We start from the raw sequence: 25,289 nt of genomic DNA on the forward strand, positions 1-25,289 counted from the left end.
GCATCATACTTTAACAATATCGACCAACATATATTTATAAGTGACACCAATCAACATATAGTATCCACAATGTTCAAGTTCACCATATACATATCATGTACCATTATAAGCATATTCATACATCAGAGCATCCTCCTAAGACTCCCTTCAAGACTAACTAGTGCAATGTTTAGGTAGAGTCTCATACCCCTACCCTTTAGGTAATCCTAGTTAGAGTTCATTCCTTTAATTCATTTTACCTTTTGAGAATATTTTTCCCTAACAAAGATAGAACGCATGGGCTAATGTGGAATCCGATGTCATGGAACCCTACATCGAAAGAATGAGGACTACTTGCCAAGGTAGTACAAAAACATGAATATAGCAACTACGTGGATCCAGTAGCTAGTATTCCTATGTGGGCAACATAGTTAAAGAACTGGAAGAAATAGTTGGGACACTCTTTATGCTACATGCATTGTAGTCTCCAATCTCAAGAGTACATTATTTATCCTACCTTCCCTATGTGGTAAGAGACACTCTTCACTCTAGTTCACTCGGTGCTAAACTAGAATCCCTTTTAAAATGTCTTTAATGTCTTTATTAATCATCATAACTTATTGTAGGGCATAAGTTCTAACCCTGGTCTAAACATCATCATCATAATAGTTCAATAAGAACTGTATGTGTATTGTCCTTTCATTACAATTTATATAGGTGAAGTTAGCACATTAACATTTTCATATCATGATAAGGCAGCTTGCTAAATCATTCACCATCCTTATAACATTTACATCTTAAGAAAACACCTCACAAATCATAGTCAAGACATTTCAATTCAACATCATACCATCCTATCAACCCTAATACAAGGTATAATCCAGTACAACATCATGACTTAATCACAGTTAACCATAATTTGAAGTACAGGATAGGAATCACAAGACTTCGAAGTCTCCTTTATAACCCATCATCAAGGTCTTACCATCAACCCTTAAATAAACCCAATTAGGGTATAACATCATCAAAATACAATGACACACAAAACAAGACTGAAAGAATCACTACATCGCAATTCAATATTAGTTCATAGCTTAAGACAAGATACTCAGGTAAATTCACAACATACTTCATCACCTAGATTAACTTCTCAAGAACTAGCAAAACTGACTATAACTCACCCTAATTCATTAATTATTACTGTAACAACATCATCTAGTAGTAATTAAACTAATAACCAAGTCAATTGACCCAATATAATATAATACATATCATGATCATCACCTAGTGTTAAGGGGTAAAGGTCACATTCAACAAACTATACCAAACCATCAAGATATATCATAATTAATTTAGAATACATTTTAATCTATTCATTATATCAAAAATAAATCATAAATAAATCAATTCATAATATAATTTTCGAGATTGGATGAAACCCACTTGAAAACTCAACTGTGGAAATCAATTTGATGGAAACCTTTGAGGAAAGAGGTCCCAAAGGTGAAAGATATCCCATACCTTTCTAATTGATGAAGATTTATTTTTGAAATGTTACTCTTTTTTTCCTTAAACCCTCCCCTATCTTGGTCTTCAATGCAGTTCTTCACTAGAGAGAAAGAAGAGAAAAGGAAGAGAGTTTGGGTTTGTGAGCTATGAGAGTTTAGTTAGTCTTAATTAGATTAGGACTTTATATAGAATGTTAACTAAGTTAATCATACCTCCCTAATCCCCCAAATAACTAACTAACCCTATAATTGATTAATTGGAACTAACTTAAAACGTGAATAAAATCTCATCCCTCACAGATGAGACCTCGACCAACGGTCCATCTATGAGTTGATGACCTGCCCCCCCCCCCCCCCCCGTGCTGCACATTCATAGGTAAGTTCATAGACTGAAAACTAACCTTTCAAAGATTTTGGGTAGGTTTCCATCGACGCCCTGTCGATTCACCAACGGCCCATCTATGGCATCCGTCGGTGACACTGTCTCTTGAAAGCTTTTGCCAATTCTTGCATGGGTCCTCCTCAAGGGCCCTTGGTTTGTCCTTGGGGAATCGTACCTGGATATTTTTGACTATTAATCAACTTAAAAACATATTATACACCCTTCCACTAATTTTCATCATTTTCCGACTTTGAAAAGCTAGTCAAATAGGGTAAGGCACGCTAGTACCTCCTTGAACTAGTTTTCGGATTTCATATTCGTTGTTGGACATTTTGGTTTATATAATTCCTAAATGACTTATATTCATTAAAATGGACCTTAAAACAGTTTCTAAGCCTTATGACACTTATGTTAGGATCTAGACACGTCTTGGATTTTCAAAGTGTTACAGTCGGCAACACCGGTCACAAACCTACTCATCTTATCCCTAAAATAAAACACCAAAGATGAAGCATACCTACAAAAGAGATTAAAACTCAAAAAATACTCTTCCACACTCATATTACCTTGCCTAAGGTTACTGAAATCCTCAACCTTCACCTCTCTCCTTCGTGGGGAAACTACTTTTCTAAAAAGGCTTTCTTAAACTTTTCCCACTCTATAGGACTCGACTCAACCAACCTATTGTCTTTTGATTGAGTGTATCATACTTGATCAACTTCCCTCAATTGCTATGAATCCAACTCCCTCTTATCCCTAGAGGTCACCCGCATAGCACTCAACACCATATACACTCAATCAAGAAACTCTTAGGGATATTCTCCCAACATAAAACCTAGGAATATATGAGGATTTATCCTCATAAAGCCCCTAATCTAGAGGTCATGGTACTCTCTAAACCATTGACCCTAGGATCAATACCCGTATTCACATAAGTTGTCATAGATCAGGCTAGGGGAAAAAGTGCCTCTCTAATCTCCCAATTAGTCATGTCAGGGGGAACCAGCGGAACCTCATTACCTTCACCAACTATGTGGACTTGATCAACTCAGGGAAGAACTTCCTCATTCATCTCGTCTTCTTCCAACCTTCTTGAATCCATCCTTCTTGTAGTGATATCCAAAAATTACAATAGATGAGATTATAAAAAGAAAATTATAATCTCAACTCTATGGAACGACACAAGAGTAGTGAAGAAAGTGAAACTCTATCATCCTATAGCCTCTCGCTCATAGATTTGTCGCGACTCATACCATGAACAAGACTCTACTAGACGTGTCTTTAATGAGACTTCAGATTCCTAATGAATACTTCATAACCTTATGCACTCATACCAAGTTTGTCACGACCCAACATACAACTAGAAATAGGGCATCCTACAAGTCTCTACACGGCATACTCGATCTCTCGGAGGTCTTGCACAATCCCTTAGAAATCATTCATTTTATATATATGAAAAAATATGTGGAATTAAAACTTTTCACAACCATAGAATAATACCTCAAAATCTCTTTTATAGAACATAGGAAAATGCTAATAATATCTTTGGTCAAAATCCATACATCGACTAAATAGAAAATAACAAAGTCTAGTACAATGTCTTTTGAAAAGAAAAGCTAAACATAACTGTGTCTTTGAATCAATGAAGAACATATCAAAATGTGCTTGAAAGGATGCTAATTCCAAGCTTGCTTCCAATATACTTCTCACTTTCCACCTAAACTTTTAGAGATAAAACAACATATGGAATTATTACATTGAATGCACTAAGTATAATGACATGCAATAGAATCATGCTAAAACGAACATTTGCTTATAATATGCTTTCACATTCTTTTTTATGTAAATCCCATTAAACATGTATAAGAACCACATTCAATATACATACACATATAAGACATACTCCAAGTAATTCATAAGAGACAACCACTTAGAAACCAATAAAGACATGTACCTCTTACCAAAGGTCATCCTAACACCCACTTAAGTAAGATATGAAGCGGCCTCACATACAACCTCTTCATACACACCTAAGTGATCCTCAAGACTTTCTAAATTAATTTTATTCACTTTTCATCCTTAGACTCCCTACCTGGAGTTACTCTAAGACTCATCTAAGTAAGACATGAAGAGACCGCCCATACACCTCTTCAAGCCTGCCTAAGAAATCCTTAAAGCTACTCTAGATAAGTACTTTTTTCATTCACATGCATTTACTTAAGTCAATCAATAGTCATTAAGACACTTAAGAGACATTCATATTTTGGAAACTTCATGTAATGTTCTTGGAAGACCTAGGGAACCCTCATCCTAGCATTTTCCAAGCCTACCCGTGCTTATAGATAGTATCCCATTCAACAACCTACACATTGTAGAACTTCTATGATACTAGAATTCATCCTACATTATGAGAATAGGAATTCAACAACATAGACAATACTAGATAGGCATGGAATTCGGAGTCTACCCTACTCCGAGGGAGGGTGTTCTACTTACCAAGGGTAGAACTAGGACATATCCCATGTTGACACATGGTTATGGAATATCAAGGGTTTCTTTGTACTCTAGTCTCAAGTTAATTAGAGTCACTACCACAAGTATATTCTTTCAGTGCTTGCCATATTCTCTTAGGGTAAGTTCAATCGCATAAGGGAATATGACAAGGTAACATATTTTAGCCATTACCAAATCATAATACACCTACCAAGGATGGGTCCATGAGAAGTGACACTCAATGGTCAATAAGGATTTCTCAATGACTTTCTTAGATATTGTTTCATTTCTTTCCATCCAACCTATCCCTAAGTCCATCATTCACACAAACAGGATACCATACGCCTTTCAACTTCACGGATATCATAACCTTTTTTCTATATTGAAGGTTCTAAGTATTGACTTTCTTAACATGTTAAAGGTCATATTTAAATTATTCATACACATACATGACAAAGTTTCTTAAGCCTACTAAGTCAAGAGTTCATATTCATTTTTTTCTATGTATCAAGTACAGGTACATAGCTTTACTAAAACAAGACACACTTTATCATTTTCTCACATATATAAACATATCTTAATCTACATAGTCACATAAAGTAAATTTGAGAGAATTATACTTAAATCCCACACATACTCATATATCACATGATCCTTCACATAGATCACCTATACAAGCTATAACATGAAAACAACATAATTCACATATAAATGCCCACAAGGCCATGTTTATCACAATTATAACACAAAAACACCGCCACCATAGTGGATCATACCAATTATCACAATTGATTAGCGATTATAACAATATAGAAGATATTAGGTCAACTTACCACCCTTTCACCAATATCACCATTCCTTACTCATTCAAGTCAATTCACTTCACCAAGACTCTTATCAATAGTCATACACACAATTCCAAACCAACAATCCATTCATGCTAATGATCCAACCAGATACAATATGAATATAAGCAAATTATGGCAGCTTATATACAATTCTATCAGGATCTTAACATAAATCAATAGCAAATGTTATCTACCCAAGAATTCAATAAAATAAAGTCATGATCAAATCACGCACATTAGAGCCAAAATTAAGATTTCACGAAAAGCGTAGGTTCATAGGAAATTTGATGTAAAATCATTCAATTAACATCAATTATAACATAAATAATTTATTCAAATCATTTTATGTAAGAACTCATGGAAAGAAGTCAAAATAGAAATTCATACTTTGAGAAAGTCTTAGAAAAAACTTTGAAGATTGGTTCCTCTAAGAAAGAGGATTCAAGGATGAAACGACATACCTTAATGAAGATAATACACAAAAAATATGAAGAATCAATGGATAAATTAAGCTCCTAGCCTAAACCTTGCTTCAAGCTTCAATGCAGTCTAGAGAGTTCTACTTGGGGTCTTGAGTTTTGATTTTGAATAATGAACTCTAATTAAGGTTATAGGATTATAAAATGACTTAAAATACCCAAAAACTCATAAAATAACCTCCCAAATATTTATTTGGATGATAGGTGAATTTCTAATTATGAACTCACTTGGTCGAGACGCTTGTAGAAAGTTGGAGGTGTTAATCGATGGATGGCCTCAATGAACCGTAGACTAGGCGAAAAGCCGTAGTGGCAATTCTTCATTTTGTTCAGAGACGGATTTCTTGGGTCTTAGGATTCCACATGTAAATGTGGAGCAACGACTCCCATTTATGGATCATAGTCAAACTAATGAGAGTCTTTTATGCAGTGTAGTTTGAGACTGTTTTTTGGTAGTTTCAATCAAAAGATTTGAGTCCTTATCAAGGACCTTCGGCGTGGTCCTTGGGGAGGCGTACCTAGAATTTTCAACGCTAAGTTCATCTAGATGTTATGAACCTCTCCTATCCATTTCAACACCACACACCACATAAAACATTCAAAAGCACACTAGAAGACACAAGCGCACACCAAGGCAAACTTTCGAACGTTTTGGACATTCTTTGACATTTGAACTCCAAACTGAAAACACTACATTCTAACACTATTATTCACCACTTAAGACCTAATAAACTCATGACACACATGTTAGGCTTTCGTTTCACCAATTTCGGTTTTAGGGTGTTACATTCTCCCCCACTAGGAAAACATTCGTCCTAGAATGACACTAAAACACTTCCATCACTATCAAGAGACAAAGACTCAAGAATAGAAGATTAAAACCATAACACTCCATATAAAATACGCATAGATAAGAGGAACCTTAAATCGACATAATTAGGAGACTCAAAACACAACAAGAAAGTAGGAACAATATCTACAATTCATGAGGCAATAAGACTCACATTCTTCATTTCATATTGGAGGAACTCTCTTCTTCACATATTATCATGCTCATATACAACATTTCTATGCCCAAAATTCCAACTTCTAATGAAAATGCATTTATGAAAAAATTTCAAATACTTCACTGTAAAACATGCTCACTAGTTCAGCTTTGCAACTGTTAAGCAATTTATTATGAAGGCATGACAATATGAGAGACAAAATCATATAAACAAATTTTACCATCAAAACATAACATCATGAAAATGCAAAATGCAAGGACAACAATGAATTTCATTTTTACTTATACTCTTAACTGATATACAACATGCTACTATATAATTCTAACTCTCAAGCTTGAATAGAATAGAAAAGATGAGACGACAACCACAACTCAACTATTCACCAAACTCCCCCGCTTAGAAGGAACCCATTACAACTAAAAAGAGAAACCTATAACTTAGTAGCATCCTAATCAAAATTTTCCATATCTTGGAGAACATAGAAGTGATTCCTCTCTGTTGAATCAACATCCGAATCATTTGGAGGATCTTGTTTAGCCTCTCTTCCACTAGCAGCGATAGTAGAACAATACCCCAACTTATTACCATCCTTACCATAACCAAAGAACCCACTGGTACCTTCTACACTCTTCACAAAGTGCTTATTTTTACAAGTAGAACATGTAGGCATAACTCCTTGAAAACCACTACAACTCTCAAGCTAGACTTTAGGAGAACTAGACCCATCTTGATTTGGAGCCCACTTATTAAACCTAGGTTGATTTTGCTCATTGGATCTACCCCTCTTCAATTTCCTTGAGATCCTACTATGTTTGGACTTTTCAATGGATTGTGCATACACTATAAGTCTAGCTAGGTTCTTGTCACTGTGGAGCATGGTCGTACGGCACTTTTCTATAACAAGGTCGGCAACACTTTTCCAAACCTACTCTTCTCATCCATAGAATAAAACACCAAATATGGATCATACCTATACAAGTGAGTAAACTTCAAGGAGTACTCTTTCACACTCATATTACCTTGACTAAGGTTAATGAACTCCTCAAACTTCACCTCCCTCCTCTCGCGGGGAAAGTACTTTCCTAAGAAGGATTCCTTAAGCTCTTCCCACTCTATGGGATCCGACTCAACGAGCCTATTTTCTTCCCATTGTGTGTATCATACTTGAGTAACTTCCCTCAATTGGTATGAATATAAATATTCCTTCTCCCTAGAGATCACCCTTATACCAGTCAAAACTTTATACACTTCATCAAGAGACTCTTGTGGGTCTACTCCCAAATTAGAATAAAAGAATATCGAAGGATTCATCCTCACAAAGTCCCTAATTCTAGAGGTCATGCTACTCTCCAAAACATTAACCCTAGGCTCAACACCCCTATTAACATGAGTTGTCATGGCTAGAAGGATGAAACACCATACCTTAATGAAGATAATCCACGAAAAAAATATGAAGAATCAATGGAGAAATAAAACAACTAGCCTAAACCTTGCTTCAAGCTTCAATGGAGTCTAGAGTGTTCTATTTGGGGTCTTGAGTTTTGATTTTTAATAATGAACTCTAATTTAGGTTCTAGGATTATAAAGTGACTTATAAAACCCATAAAATTACCTCCCAAATCTTTATTTGGATGACATGTGAATTTCTAAATATGCCCTCACTTGGTCGATACACCTGTAGAATGTTGGAGAGGTCAATCGATGGATGGCATCAATGAACCGTAAACTAGGCGACGAGCCGTACTAGCAAGTCGTCATTTTGGTCAGAGATGGATTTCTTGGATCTTAAGATCCCACACGTAAGTGTGGAGAACCGGATTCCATTGACGGATCATAGACAAGACTATGAGGGGTCTTTAAAGCAGCGTAGTTTAAGATTGTTTTTGGTAGTTTTAATCAAAAGGTTTGGGTCCTTCTCAAGGACCTTTGGATTGTCCTTGGGGAGTCGGACCCAGAATTTTCAACCCTATGCATGTTCATATAGATGTTAGGAACCTCTACTATCAATTTGAAAACAAAAAAAAACACATTAGACCTGCAAAAGCATACTAGAACACACAAGGGCACACCAAGGCAAACTTTTGAACGTCTTGGACATTGTTTGACATTTGACCTCCAAACTCTACACACTGCCTTCTAATACTATAATTCACCATTTAAGAGCTTAAAAGTTCATGAAACACATGTTAGGCTCTAGTTTCACCTAGTTCATTTTTAGGGTTTTACAATCTGGGTCACCAATGGACCGTCAATGGACTGGCGGTCTGTGCTGGAGAATCATCAGTAGTGACTGAAGTTGGTTTCTGGGGGCCTAATCTACAGACCTAAACCATATATTGTGGTCTAGTACACAAATTGTAGGTCCATCCGTTGGTTGACACTTAGTCTTTTTTTGGGTTTGTTCTAAGAGAGGTTGCAAGTGGCTTCCCAAGAACCACCAGCACAAACTGTAGGTCACCCTAGATCCATGGGTGACGCTCGTAGGTTGCACCTGTAGCTTCAAATTTTTTGCACTTTCATAGTTCCAATATATGGGTGTTACATTATCTTCCCCTTGGTAACATTTATCCTCAAATGATGATTAAACTATATTGAATGGAGGGAAAGAGCTGCAAACCCTAACACAAAGAACTAGAAATTTATTTTTCACTAAACTGACTTTCAAGAACATGAAATTACATTGAAAATGCAAGTAAAAAATGAAGGAACGTTATACTAAGACTGAATTTGCAAATGAAAACTGAAGAGAAACTATTACCTCAAGCTAGAGTGGAACCGGAAAGAAAGAGGTGTGGATAATTAGACTTGATAGCTGCTTCTAATTCCCAAGTAGCTCCTTCTATTGACTAACTCCTCCACAAAACCTTGACTGAAGCAACATTTTTGTTCTTCAACCTTCTAAACTAACAACCAAGAATCTGAACTGGTACATCCTCATACGAGAGACTATCGTTAACATACACACTCTCTAATAGAAATATGGATGTTGGATCACCCCACACTTCTTCAAAAGTGAAATATGAAAAACTGGATGCGCTGCTACTAGTTCTGGTGGCAACTCTAGCATATAAGCCACTTTACCATTCCTTTTAAAAATCTTCCAAGGGCCTACATATCAAGGACTAAGCTTCCCCTTCTTACCAAATATCATCACCCCCCTTCATGGGTGACACTTTAAAGAAACCCACTCATCAATGTGGAACTCTAGTTCCCATCTCCTTACGTCTGCATATGACTTCTAATGACTCTGGGTTGTCATAAGATTATTTCTAATAAGTTGAAATTTCACCATGGCATTATAGACGTAATTAGGCCCTATCAAGGTTGTTTGACCCACTTCAAAAATACCAACTGGAGATAAGCATCTACACCAATACAATGCCTAATACAGGGCCATCTGAATACTAGAATGGTAGCTATTACTGTAGGCGAACTCTATTAGAGGAAGGTGATCACTCCAACTACCATTGAAGTTGATCACACAAGCTCTCAACAAGTTCTCTAAGGTCTAATGGTATGCTTTGTCTGACCATCCATCTGTGTATGAAACGTTGTACTAAGATTTACTGAGTACCAAGACCTTTCTGAAATGACTTCCAAAAATAAAAGGTAAACTAAGGACCTCTATCTGAAATGATAAACAATAGGAACCATTCAACCTGACTATCTCATTAATGTAAATTTTGGTGTTATCCTCCGCTGAATCTATAGTATTGACCAAAAAAATGTGAAGACTTAGTAACTCTGTCAACTATCACCCAAATGGAATAATGTTATCTACGAGTACGAGGTAATCTGTAATGAATTCCATGTTGATCACTTCACACCTCAAAGTAGGAATTTCGATCTCTTGAGTTATATCCTCTGGTTTCTGATGTTCTACCTTCACTTTCTGACAAATAGGCACTTAGCCACAAAATTTGCTATATCCTTCTTCATGCCACTAAACATAAAGACTTCCCGCAGATCGTGTTACATCTTAGTGGCGCCTGGATGAATAGAATACCTGGAGTATAGGCTTCATCAAAAGTATGTGGTCTCAACTCACCCACCTTAGGAAAACATAATCAACCCTGGTAGTGAAGCACATCGTCTCCCCCTTGGGAGAAAGCCACAACTCTTAGTTGATGAACTACACCCTATAGTTGAAGCAATATTAAATCAGTAACTTGGTTTTCCTTAACCTCCATTTTAAATGAATATTTTGACCCATTCTAAACTCTTATACAACCATTTGATATGCTCATAAGGCGAACTCCCAAGAAAGTAAGCCTCTTAACATCCTTCACTAGCTCTTTTCTTTATTCCTCCATATGTGCTACACTACCCATAAATTGTCTGCTAACAGCACCTGCCACTAACATTGTCCTTACCAAGATGGTAATGCACACTCATATCACAGTCTTTGAGGAACTAAATCCATCTTCTCTGGTGAAGATTCAACTCTTTTTGAGGGAACACTTATTGAAGGCTCTTATGGTATGTGAACATATATACGCGAACATCATACAAGTAATGCCTCCAAATCTTAAGTGCAAACACCACTGCTGCAAGCTCGAGTTCATGAGTAAAGTCATTATTCTGATGCACCTTAAGTTGTCTGGAATCAAAAGTTATAACGCTATTTCGCTGCATCAATACACAACACAAGCCGACTCTTGATGCATCACAATTGATAAGATAACCATTTGAACCCTCTGATAGTGTCAACATAGGAGCTCTAGTGAAAATAGTTTTCAATTCTGCAAAGTTATTCTCACAATCATATGACCACTGAAACTTGACTTTCTTTTAAGTCAATCTAGTCAATGGAGAGGCTATGGATGAAAATCCTTCCGCGAACATTCTTGTAACAATCTAGAAGTCCAAGACATAATCTAGATCCTCACATGACAAAGAACTAGAACACTGTTTATGGTCCTAATATAATATGCTTGAAACATTTAGGAAGTGTTAGAGTCAAAACGTTAAGAAACGTCCATGACGCCCGGTGAATTATGAAATGTGCACTAGTCTGCCTTGGCATGTTTAATGGGGTTTTAAGAGTCATAAATTAACAAAAATTGGTAGAAAGGTGTTAAAATATATTATAGTGTGTTTAGGATCAAAAATTTCAGTTACGACTCCTCAAGGACTACTCTATGGGTCCTTGAGGTGGACCCTTCCAAATTAACCCAAAGATGTCAAATGACACTGTCCATCTATGAGCCAAACGACGGGACATCGATGGATCTGTAGGTAAGAACTTAGAGATTTCCAAAATTCTCTCAAAAAAATAGTCTCTGTCATAATCGACGCCTTGCCAGTAAGGTGGCATCGATGGACCTACGGACCGTAGATCGGGGTTGTGTAGGTGGGGGTCTATTTTGGCTGCCTAATTTTAAGTTAAGTCAATTATTTAGTTAGTTTGTTAGTTTGTTAGTTTGTTAGTTGGTTAATTAAGGGCTAAGGTGTGTATAATTAAGTTAGTTAAGGGGCTATATAAGATATAAACCTAAATAAACTAACCCAACACCCCACAATTTGCAAACTCAAATCTCTCTACCTTCTCTCTACTTCTTCTCTCTTTTCCTAAAAAATTCCATTGAAGACAAGGTTCAAGGGAATTGGGGATGCAAGAATTCAACTTTCTCTCCATAAATATTCAAGGATCTTTAAGATATGGAAACTCTTTACTCTTGGGATCTCTTTCCCCAAGAGGCTCATTCAAATTGATTTCAAAAGTTGTCAAAAATATGGGTTTCCTTCTTATTCAAAAATTGATCTTTCAAATGAATTTTTATTGGTTTCCTTTAATTACTAATGATAGAATATGGTTGTTTATATTTTAATTGTTTTAGTTCTTGATCATTGGCTTAGTTTGTGATGAATTGGATCATTTACCCTAATCCTTGTCTTGAGTTGGACTTGAAAATGATTAGGATTGTTAGAATTTCTTATGTTATTGTTCAATTCATTATAGTATGATGATAATGAGTGAGTTATTGGAGAATTATGATGATTTGAGGATGAGATTCTTGGTGACGTCTACGGAGGCTATTTGGTATGACATTGTGATCCCCTAAACTTTACTTCAATATTATTGGATTGTAATTGGTGATGATGTGATGTAATTGAAGTATTATATGTGGTTAAATTAGGAATGTGTGATATGATGGCTATGATAATGGCATGATATGATTATGTTGAATGTGAGATCCTATTGAGGCTATGTTAATGCTAGTTTGAAGATGATTTCTATTGTGTGCCTTATATGATAAGATGATGATATGTTAATCTCACTAATAATGGTTGTGTGATGAAAGGAAGTTCTCATCCTACAACTAATGAGATAAATGATATGCTATACAATGGGGTTAGTCTCCTATGACCTAAATTAAGCTATCATTGTTAAAGAGTGACTTAATGGCATTTCAAAAAGGGTCTTTAGCTTATCTCCTAGTTAACATTAAAATGAAAGGTGTTGACTTTCCCTATAAGGGAGATTCACCAAAAATTCTCATGATAAGAGGGCTCCAATTGCAAATGGGCATGTAGAAGGTTCAAGACATATCTCCTATTTCCTTCACTATGTTGACTCCATATAAAGACTAGCAAGTGATCCACCTAGAATGCTATATCAATGTTTTGGTCCTACCTTGGCAAGTAGACCACCTTCTTTCGGTGTAGGGTTTCATGACATCGGATTCCATGTTTAGCTCACATTGTCTGTCGGTTAAGGCAATTGTTCCCGAAAGTAAAATGAATGTTATAATCTGAACTCTAACTAGGATGATATAAGGGGTTATTCTTAGTATAGGTAGGGGTATGGAACTCTACCTATGCATTGCACTAGTTGGCCTTGACGAAAGTCTTAGGAGGATGTTCTTATGCTTTTGTGACTTTAATGATACGCAAAGGTTGACTTTACATGTTGATGACCCTGTATGATGTTACTTTCACTTATGAACATGTTATTGGTCTATATTTCTATATATGATGATGATTACTCATGATTCTATGTTAAATGAAGTTAAGCATTATTTATGACCTCTTTCCTTGTTTGCTTGACTATGTGGGGTTATGGAACTTCATATAGGCATTGCACTTGTATGCTTTGGAAGGGGTTGTGAAGAAGTGTCTTTTATGAAGTGATGAGATGAACTCTTGTACATGATTTGTTATGATGTTGGATTTGCTTTGGTTATATGATCTTGATATGCCACTATTCATGTGATATGACCTTATGTGGAAGTATTCATGTTGACTTGACTTTATCATGATATTGGCCTTATATTTGGTATGGAATTGTATTGAGTGATGTTGTGCCTAATGACATACAAGTCTTCCTAACGTGCATGAAAGCTTTTTAAAAAGGTATTTAGCATGATGTTGAAGTAAATGTCCCTTTGAGCATGATTTCAATCTTGTATGTGCATATGTTCCATATTTAGTACAAGTAGATAAACTAACCCATATAATTTTCCCTTTTCCCAAACAATATAGGTTAGGATCGTTGAGGTTGAGGCATCAAGGCCAATTTCAAGGAAATTTGTTCTCTGTTCCCCAAGTTGATTGGTGAGTCCTCAATATTCGAGGATGGTACCTTCTATAAATCCTATTCAGATTTGCGATAGTCTATAAGACATTCCTTTCTCTCTTATTGTTGATAATATTGTTATAAGCCCTAAGTGAAAATTATATATTTGATTTAGGGCTATGCCTGAATAATTCGATTTCATTTTAGATGGCTTTAATGTGAACCGGTATATTATACCAAAATCTTATATGTTATGTATATTGTCTAAATGACAAGTTTATGTAAGCTTTTTATGCGAGGATTCTAAGTAAACTCCCTAAGTAGTATGTGAGAGGTCTATGCAAACCTCAATATATAAAAGTTTTAATTTTTCCGCATTTTAACCTATGAAATGTAATGACGAATACTAAGAGGCTAGTCTTAGTACTCTCCTAGGACGACCACGTTAGTTGCGTCTAGGGGGCACTCCCCGATCGTGACACTTCTGTAATAGCCTGCTAAACCCAAGAAACATCTAATATAAATAACAAAGGTAGGACTGGGAAATTGTTTCACTAGTTTCTTTCTCTATGAGTCCACTCAAATTCCTTCGCTAGATACAACATTACTAGGGAAAGCAATAGATTGCAACCAAAAATCATATCTGCTAAGCTTAGCGAATAATCTTAATGATTCTGCAGAACAACCATCAAATGTCTTGCATGTTCTTCCTCATTCTTAATGTTAATGAGGATATCATCAATAAAGACAATAACGAACAAATCCAAGTACTTCCTGAACCCTCTGTTCATCGAATCCATAAAAGCTATAGGGTTAATTATTAGTCCAAAAGATAAAACTAAAAATTCATATTGACCATACCGAGTTCTGTAGGCTGTTTTTGGGATGTCACTATCTTTGATTCTAAGCTAATGATAGCCAGATTTATGTGTCTATTTTGAGAAATGACTAGCACCCTATATTTGGCCAAACAAGTCATCTATCCTGGGGATAGGGTACTTATTCTTAATGTGACCTTGTTCAACTGCCTATAGTCAATACACATTCTAAGTGAACCATCTCTCTACTTCATAAACAACACTAGTGTACCCTATGGTGAAATACTAGGTCTGATGAAGCCCTTACCTAGTTCTTTCAACTGCTTTTTAATTCATTAACCTCATATGGAGTTATTATTTAAGGAAGAACAGAAACAAGCTAGGTGTTTGGAAGGAGATCAATTTCAAAGTCGATTTCTCTTTGGGGGGGAACTCTGGGAAATCTTCTGGAAACATTTGTGGAAAATCACTGAGTACAAAACTCACTCAAGATTTGGGGTTTTGGAGTTTGAATCCTTAACTCTAACTAGATGATAGAGGTAACCCTTAGAAATCATCTTTATGGACTTAAGGTAAGAAATGAATCAACGCATAGGCACTAAGATACCCTTCCGTTCTAAGATTGGTTCATCTGGAAAGTGAAAAGTAAAAATTCTCGTTCTACAATGGACTGGGGCATAACTGGAATGTAAATCCATACCTAGAATGACATTGAAGTCTACCATTTCTAACTCTACAAGATCTTTTGAGGTGACTTTCTGAGAGATTGTGACAGGGCAATTTTCGTATACCCATCTAGCTATAACTAGGTCATCAACTAGAGCAGAGTTTGACAAGGGTTCTGAGAGATTTTCTGGACTAACATTGAAGTTGACTGCTATAGAATGAGTTACAACTGAGAGAGTACCATCTGTACCTAACAAGGCATAAACATCGAGATTAACAACTCGTAGCATACTACCTAAGGAGAACCTTCCTGATCTTGCATAGCCTTAAGAGCATACAACGTGTTCTGGCAATCGCCGCCACTTGTACCAAATGACTTACCCTAATGAGTCGGGCAACTTAGTGGTGTTGCTGATGTTGTAGACTGGTCTCTTCCATTATTACCTCTTTGACCCTATTTAAAAGGACAATATCTCAACCTGTGACCATCTTGACCACATCCAAAGAATCCTTCTTGTCCTAAGAGGCATTCACCCGAATGGTTCCTTGTACTCATGGGACAATTTGGGTAGGTCCTAGTAACGAGACACTTCCTTGACACTTAGATATATTCATGTTTTCCTGCAACATAGCATTTTTCACTCTTTTTTCACCAAGTCTAACACTTCATATAGAAACTTATATATCTGGGCCCTAGTATCAGAAACCATGTGAGGATCATACCTGGAGAGTTGGGTAAACTTTATCCCATGCTCTTAAACTATAATGAACCTTGCCTCAAGTTCATGAATTCTTGAGATTTTGCCTCCCTTAACTCTCTTGGGAAGAACTTGTCCAGAATTGTCTCACTAAAGCACTACTAAGTTATGTTATGACATATGTACCCCTGTTCTCTTTCCATTGAGTATACCAGATATGATCCACATCCTTAGGCTGGCAAGATGCTAACTCATCCCGATCACTCCTATTTACCTACACCACTTCAAAGATCTTCTTGACCTTGTCTATGAAGTTTTGGGGATCCTCACCAATCTGTAATCCTAAGAAATGGGGAAAATTAATCCTAGTGATATCTCAAACCCTTGCCGCCATTGATCCACCATTAATATATGCAGGAACTGGAACCCACTTATTTTTTCTGGTTGGCCACACTTTGAGCCAATATATGAATGGCGTTCCGAAACTCTTCATTCAAAAGTTTCTGATTTGGGACTGGAGAAGCTGCATTTGCATTCCTGGTATTCGCATTTCTGGCATTATCTCAACGAGAAGGCATGATCAAAAATGTAGAACATCGAGCTAGAACAAAATTAGGTCATACCTTACGCACAATAAGAGTAACAAGAAAGATGAAGATTTTCTTAAAATACTCTTTAGCCTCCCTCTCATTAAGTGTGGTGAGGACTTTCATACCTATGAAATGTACTCTACATAGTGCGGCCTTTCAAACATCCTATGACTCTAGAACCTAATGTCGTGATACAAAGTTTTTCACGCCCTGAGCTACCCCCGAGAGGCAGACACAAAACATAGGATCACGAGTAATCTTAAGCAAATCATGATGGCATAACATATATAAGCATACTAAGATAACAAAACTGATGTTGAAGCTAATCATGAAATGCATCTGAAATTATAGGGAATACTCAAAAACTAAAACTGAATAAATGAACATATAATAATTTAATAAATAAGAGGTATTAAACTCACAAACTAAGCTGAATCTAACTATGTCTGAAAATGACCTCTAACTAACTAGAAGTAATGGGACATGCCCCGCTAAATCTAGCAAACTAAAACTAAAAGAATGAAATACTAAAATGATAACATTACTATTTTCCTCGAAGAATGACTCACCAGCGATACAGTTGAGATGGAGATCAGGAACCAACGTTTGCACGATCTGGATGTGGAGAACGTGTACCTACATCAAGAGAAGATGTAGTGCAGAGTATGTGTCAGTACTTGAAAGGTACTGAGCATGCAGTATAGAGTAAAGCTGAAATAACGTATGACCGAACAAGCAATAAAGTAAGGATATAATATAAACATGATATAGATATTGAATAATACTAAGTTATTGAATGCAATAATTAGATTTATAACATTTTAAGTCTCAATACAGAGGCATGACTAGCGTGATCACTAAATCATTCCCACAAAGGGGACTTACGACCTACATGGCTTGTAGTCTTGGGACTATACATGTGACTAACCTTAGTCCAACATGGTATTATGCTACTCCTAATAGATTAAGTGATTAACACATTATGATTAAATTACTGTAATATACTGGATAACTCAAAACTGACATGCAAACTGAGAATGCAACATTATTAAACTAATAATTACACATTCAAAACTGATGCATATATGTATGAAATAATTGAACTTTCTGACCTAGCATGTGTAATTCAAGAATCAAAGAAATACATAGTTAGAATTCTAAACTTCATGCATGAAATAAAGTAATGCCATGATAATCTAATTTATAACATGTAAAACACTAATTCATAATAATCTGCTGAAGTTCTAGAAACCCTATGTCTAGTTATAATAACGGAATCAAGAATCTGACTAAATTCTAGGACCTAATAGGTGAAAGGAACTCACTAGTGAAATTTCACATACTTGTGACAAATTTCACGTAGAGATCTTTCAATTTTTGGATTGGAATTGGTGGAACCTTGCTGCGTTCTTGAACTAGGATTCTTGACTTCTTTTTCCTTTTATGTTATAATTTTTCTAAAGTTCTGATATATAATTTGATTTAGGTAAGTTCGAGTAATGTTTCTAGACTAAAATTAACCAAAACCACTTAAGTTAGGGTCCGACGAAATAATAAAAGACTAAAAGACCCCTTAGTTGTTATCGGGGTCACCGACGGATGACACTGACGAACACTCGATGGACTGATGGTCCGTGCTAGTGAACCGCCAGTCATGACTAAAGTTGGTTTCTAGGGGTATGACCTACAGATATAGACCACAGACCATCGCCTGGACTACGAACCATAGGTCCGGCGATGGGTCAAAACTTAGCTATTTTCTGGGTTGGTTTTGATAGGGTTTGCAGGTGTGCATCCAAGGACAATCAGCAGGGATCGTAGTTCACCCTACGGTCCGTGGGTGACGTCCGTAGGTGGCCCCTGTAGGTGCAAATTTTTTTCACTTTCGTAGTTCCAGCATATGGGGTGTTACACATTGTCATCCTGGTGGGCCCTCTTATACCTTTACTTTATGCTTCTTTTTACTTGAGAAACAAAGACTTGAGACTTGTATTTATCTTTTATATTATGTATTTACATTAGTGGCTTGTACACGTGATAACCAGGTCTTATGGTGTTAGTAGAATAATATTTTTCCTCTTTTATCTTGTTCTTCCTTTTCCTCTATACTTTTTCTTTCGTATTTTTGTGTTGAGACTGACTTGGCTTGGTGGAAATAGCTAAGTGCCATCGTGCCCATTTTTTTATCGTGACAAAGATTACAAGTGTTGGTATGACGACTATTATTAACTCTGGTGATCTGGTTCAAGCATTTGACACCCCAATTCAATATGTTGGAAAAACAACCACCGATTAAACAATTGCATTTCGTACAACATTGAAAATGCTAGTGAAAAAGGAGGGTCAGAAGTTCAAGCTATCAGACGCGAAAAATGTGGTTGATATGGTACTACCAAGAACTATAGTTTCATAAGAAATAGGGATTACTTCTGAAGACAATGAAAAACTTATGAGGTTCTTTGAAGAGATCAATATGGTGAGATTCTAAGATCTTTGGAATATAGTAGCACATATTTTAGCAAAAATTTATATTTTGCTAGTGTATAAAGTTGCTAAGTTCTATGTTTTTCCTAAAGGGATGGTAAGGATGTTGTCACATCATTTAACTCTTTGAACCTTTTTTAAACATTATTATAACAAGTTTGTATTGGTTGAAAAAGAAAACTAATATAACAAATTTGTGGCAATATTATTGAATGAACCAAAAATCATTTACATCCTAGTGGAATGTGTTCAAAATCAGTTTTTTTTTTTTTTTGTAAAATCCTCATCTCAACTCTAAACTTTAAACAAGTGAGTCCTTGGATAACTTCTTAGATTCATGATCTTCCTTATCTTGATGACCATCCTTCCCACCTAGAAGTGGGGTACTAGTATCTTTCTCTTTAACCTGAGATGATATAACAAAAATAATATTACCAGAAACAAAATACAATCATATAACTCATCAACAAAAGTACAATATTATATTTTAACATGTTTGTAGTTACCAACAAAGTTTGTGATGGAGTGGGTACTCTTTCATTCTTAACCAAGAGGTCTTAAGTTCGAGTCTCCTTGGGCAATGAGTTGCCTTTGTTAGGGAGAGATTTATCCCACACACAGACACAATGTTGGACTTTCAAATGTGAATGCAGATTTAGTCACCTTTGTTAGTGTCAATCGGTTGCTCTTTAGGAAGAGAATTATTCAGGTATTGAAATAATTGGCTTAATTAATACTCCCATCTTTGATAGTTTTTTACTCTCTATTCCATATTAGTTTAATTTTTTGAGGTGTTTCACCGTAGTCTTTAAGAAAGTAGACTAAGGCATAAATTAAACCTAGTTATTCATTTTTACCCTTATTAATCATAGTCAAATTTATGATTACGATAATTAAATGTTACTTAATCACTAATTTCAATACTAACTAATGAAGGGTAAAATTGAAAGAACAAAAGTAGTCTTGAAAACTGAACAATTAAGGTAATTTGAAAAATGAAAAATGTCTCAAAAATTAAATTAATATGGAATGGAGGGAGTAGTTTCTTTGTATAAAATTCAGCACACTAAGTAGTACTTCTGATTATGAGTCAATTTATGTATTGTCTTATAGTGATGGAAGATGAAACAACTAATATATAAATAGCTAATACATGAATGTCTAAATTTTGCATGACTAATTAATATATGTATGATTTTAATCAACTAAACGACCCGTAATGTATAAAAGTTGGAAGTGGAAAAAAAAAGAAGAGAAATAGAGGGAGATATTCTTACTTGAGAAATGGAAGAATGATCTCCATGGTGTTTCTTTTTTGTTTCAGGTCTACAAAAGTACGAATACAATCCCATGCCAACAATGGCAAGAAGTATACCAACGATATTTCTTAATGTGAAGGGATCATGCAACAATGTATAGCCATATCCTAGAACAAGGCATGTTTTTAAGTGACCTAACACTTAGTATGTCACTGGTGATGTCTTCCCAATCACTAAAAATGTGGTGAAATTCACTGACACAGCAATCAAGCACGACAACAATATGAAGCCCTACAAAATCATCCATTTAAACGGCAGAATCAGAATTTTCACTAAGCAAATTCAAAACATAGCTAGAACATATATACACATTATATTATTCTTAAGAAAAATGGGTATTATAGGGTTTTGCTTAACAATACAACATAGGAGTAAATGTGAGCAAAAACATTCTTTTTGGTAAGGAATTGATCCACCAAAGGGCCTGTCACAATTAGATACCTGCTTGTAAAGGGGCTGATTGGTACAATAATTGTGTAGATGAAATGCTGAGCCTCTTTTGAATTGTATTTGTGAGCTGAATTGTAGCGGTCAAGTCAAATCATGAAATAACCATTCACATTCTTTTGGAAACAAAGAAAATTACATTGATATAGGCCATAATAATTGGAAAATGATTTTTAAGTGACATGACTAGTCTATATATCAAGTAAATATTTATTCACTTTCTTAGGTTATCATGTTTGTGATGATGTTAAGTTATTACTTACCATCAGTGCACATAACATAACATAAATAGTTGGACAAGTAAGTAAGAAATAATTTGTCAAACACAAGTTATAATATGATATTATTTATTCAATTTTCAAGCTTATTTTGTCATAAACATGCATGGGTGCATCTATTATTGGAAATAACTTAACTAGACGAAATCGTAAGAGGATACAATTTGTCCAACACAAGTTGTAAGAATGGCTAGTAGAGAGAGGATTGTGCCAACAAAATTGAGCTGAAGATCGGTAATGGAAGCGATACCCACTCCGAGCAGCAGAATTAATAGAGACAATTTCACATTTCGACAGCAAATAAAATAAAATAAAAAATAAAATGTAGCTATCATATATAGTAATTATTTATTTTAAATTTAGGAATGTAAATTACCTGAATTGTTTTTTTGAGAATATAGTTTCTAAAAGTACAGTGAAAGGTATAGTTGCTAACTTTGTCATTTCAAAAGAAAGAAACTTAGCAAATTGATAATGACTTATTAGGGAAAATGATAGATGTATTCCTGTACTATCGTAAATAATATGTAAATATTATCTGTCATATTTTGATGCATTGGTGCCTCTATCGTCCAAAAACTAGAACACTAATAGACATACATATGACATAATCTTATCCATTGATCTGATATTTACTAAACATCGAATCGACAGATAACATTGTGTCATGTATCCCGTCTTCCATTAGAGTTAAAGGCATATATGATCTAGTTTTTTAACACCAAGGACACTAATGGCTAAAAATATAATGAAGGTATATGAATACCATTAATAAAAGTTTTAAATCCTTTTTCCGCTGATCTTTTATGGGCCAAAAGTTTTCACTTTTTAAAAAATCATTTGAATGTACCTGGTAAAAGCCAATAGAATTAAAACCAAGGCTGAGATTGAGAAAACCAATGGAAATGTCATTTAAGATATCAAAGAGAACCAGTCTTCATATCTATGAGTTTGTTCTCAAATAAATTCAATTTCAGTGCCACATGAAGTGTAACATATGTCAACATCAGATGCCAGCTTGTTAATGTTGTTGCTGCAAATTAAATTTGAATTACTTTTTTAGTGCTCTCAAGTGTCCATATACCGATAAATCAAATCAGTATTTAAATTAATATGATATCTTTTTTAATTATTACGCTTATTTGTCTTAATAAGTAATAAAATATCACTTTTAATTTGTTGCAATTGGGTTTATGTGTATAACTAAAGAAGATGACATATTTTATGTGGTTAAATCACTTAACTACCTAATAGATGTACGTTTGAGAACATGCAAAAGTTCTTTTAAAAAAATTTAAACAAAAATTATCTGATAAGAACACCCTATCAAGCGTTCAGATTTTAAAAGTTAAATTAAAATAAGTCTGAATTTGAGTGTCTCAATGGATCTATCAGTGAAACTTCAAGGCACTGTTAAGGTCATAGCCTCATAAAATTGATTAATTAGTGTGTGAGATATATTTTACAGAATTTAATTCCACAATTAATATATCGATTTCAATTTTTATTCAAGTAAAAATAAACTGATCTTGACATGATTACGAATTCAAGTTAATTAAAAAGGAAGTAATCCTTTTTATTTTCCACCACACATGCCTGAACACCAAACACATGCATAACTAACACATGAATTTATTTTAGATTTCCTCTTTTTAAAAGTTTGGTGGTTTTAATTATTATAATAATAAACGTATATCTCAATTACATTAATTAATATGCCAAGCTGGTGCAAATTAATTAATTAATTAATTAATAAAGGAAGATGAATTACCAAATGGGAAACCAAGATTGCTCATCAAAGCTTTGTTGCAAATAACAATGGAGACCGAAGATGTCACTGAGAGAAACAATGCTCCCACCACACCCAATTGGAAGCTTGTCTTCTCACCCATATTATTTATCAATCAAAACAACAACTGAAAATAAAATTAGTTGTTTTATTTGATCTCTTCCCATCTTTGATTTGTATTAACTACTTAAACAATAACTAGGCCTCATTTTTTTAATAGGTGAAGATCCGTTCTTTGAATTATATATCACTGTCTGTATCGTAACCCTTTGCTTTTATTCAAAATTGAGGCACACACATCGCAGTCCTACTATATACTACTCGAAAATAAGTAATCAGTGACGGACAAAATTATATAGCTAAACAAAAAAAAAATAAGTCATGCTAATCACATCTAACTGCGGATTAGTGACAGGTTATATGAAAATCCAGTTAGGTAGGAGCTAATTTAAAACGGATTCACTAGAGATTACTAAAAATAATTGTGGCTAATTTGATATATTCTAGTAGTGTATCTTTTATTTTTAAAAAGAGAGGATTGTCTACCTTAATTAAGTTAAAATTGTCTTAAGTCGGAAATGTTCAAAATTGAAAATTAGAGATTATATACCTTAAATTTGTCTAAATTATACTGAGGAGCCCTACAATTAAGTAAATAAGTACATGTAAAACACCAATAACATCAATATAGCCAACATATATAAGGGGGGAAAGAATACATGAAGAAACTTGCAATTAACAAAATGAAAAATATACCTCATGAAAATGTTAGTGATATAATTGTGAATATACCAATGAACTAATAGGCTCCTACAACTTCAAGAAACACTGGCCAAATTTCAAGAAAAATTAAAAAGTCTTCTTTAGAATGTAGAACAAAGAAGCCACATCTTTTATTTACACTTGAGGAGTGGGTGGGTGGGTCTAACAACATATATTAGTAATTCGAATTCAAATAATTAATAATGTGCACTAATAATACAAATTTCTTACATTATCAAATTAGGCCAAAGTTCAATGATATGTGACACTTTAGAATAAGCTTGAAATGGTAATATGAAAATTAAATTAGTAATCTGCTATAACACGATAGATTGTATCGGTAGTGAAAATAATATTTGCACTATCAATGTATAGAACTAGAATAATCCTAATTATTATTTTTATTTTAAAAATTAAAATTACAATCCTATTTTGAAAATATATTTTTTATATCGAAAATGTCACCTCTATTATTCTATATTTTTTTTCAGTAGTTTGGTTTAATTTCAAGGCTTAGAGGTTGATGATCATTTTTGTTGCTAACGGCTGGTATAACCAAAGTCATATGACCGACTTTAGGTTAACATATATTCCCTAATTAACTCTAAAAACTAGGAGCAATCATTTCACAACAAAGCAAGAAACTATTTTTAAATTGAGTAGTAATGCTAAATGGCAGAAATATAAAAAAAATTATAATATTCTTTTTATTTTAAAATAAATTGATCTTTTTTTCATTTTTAATTAAAGATTATTTAAAAAAATATCTTCAAAAAATTAATTTATAGTATGAATATATCATTTTTGTCATTCTGATCAAATTATGACTAAGTTTTGCGGCCAAAAAGATTTTTCATAGCATGAGTTTTGATTTCCCAATTTTGAATTTTAACTATTCATGTACTTGAATTTTTAAATCTTGAAATTGGATGATCCTAATATATAATAATAACGCATGGTTTGCATTAATTTTATGTTGATTATTATAACCAAATGATTCGAATAATGGTTTCAATTTGTGGAACAATAAATAAAATGATATAGTTTAGAGTTTTTTTCTTTTTTTTATGAATACTAAGAAAGAATAGTGAGATATTGATGAAATACTTATTTATTTATTTTTTTATGTTCATCTTGATATTGAAGTCATGAGAAAGGTGAAGTGAACGTTTCTTATGTGACAATGTACCAATCTAAACTAACAAACTGCTGGCACCCCCCAC

At 34.5% G+C, this 25,289-nt stretch overlaps 1 long non-coding RNA gene across 2 annotated transcripts; it reads right to left on the bottom strand.

The window, feature by feature from the left end:
* Positions 1-19,652: 19,652 nt before the first annotated feature.
* On the bottom strand, positions 19,653-24,174 carry LOC101246144 (uncharacterized). Of its 2 annotated transcripts, XR_011221554.1 has the most exons (4): positions 24,061-24,169; positions 21,232-21,307; positions 20,749-21,021; positions 19,653-19,877 (listed from the first exon to the last, which is right to left on the bottom strand). It is a non-coding gene; the product is annotated as an uncharacterized lncRNA (long non-coding RNA). The 2 variants fall into 2 exon arrangements; XR_011221553.1 differs by lacking the exon at positions 21,232-21,307 and having other exon boundaries at positions 24,061-24,174.
* Positions 24,175-25,289: the final 1,115 nt, after the last annotated feature.

This window comes from Solanum lycopersicum, chromosome 6, assembly GCF_036512215.1.
Source record: "Solanum lycopersicum chromosome 6, SLM_r2.1".
In the NCBI taxonomy this organism is placed as follows: domain Eukaryota; kingdom Viridiplantae; phylum Streptophyta; class Magnoliopsida; order Solanales; family Solanaceae; genus Solanum; species Solanum lycopersicum.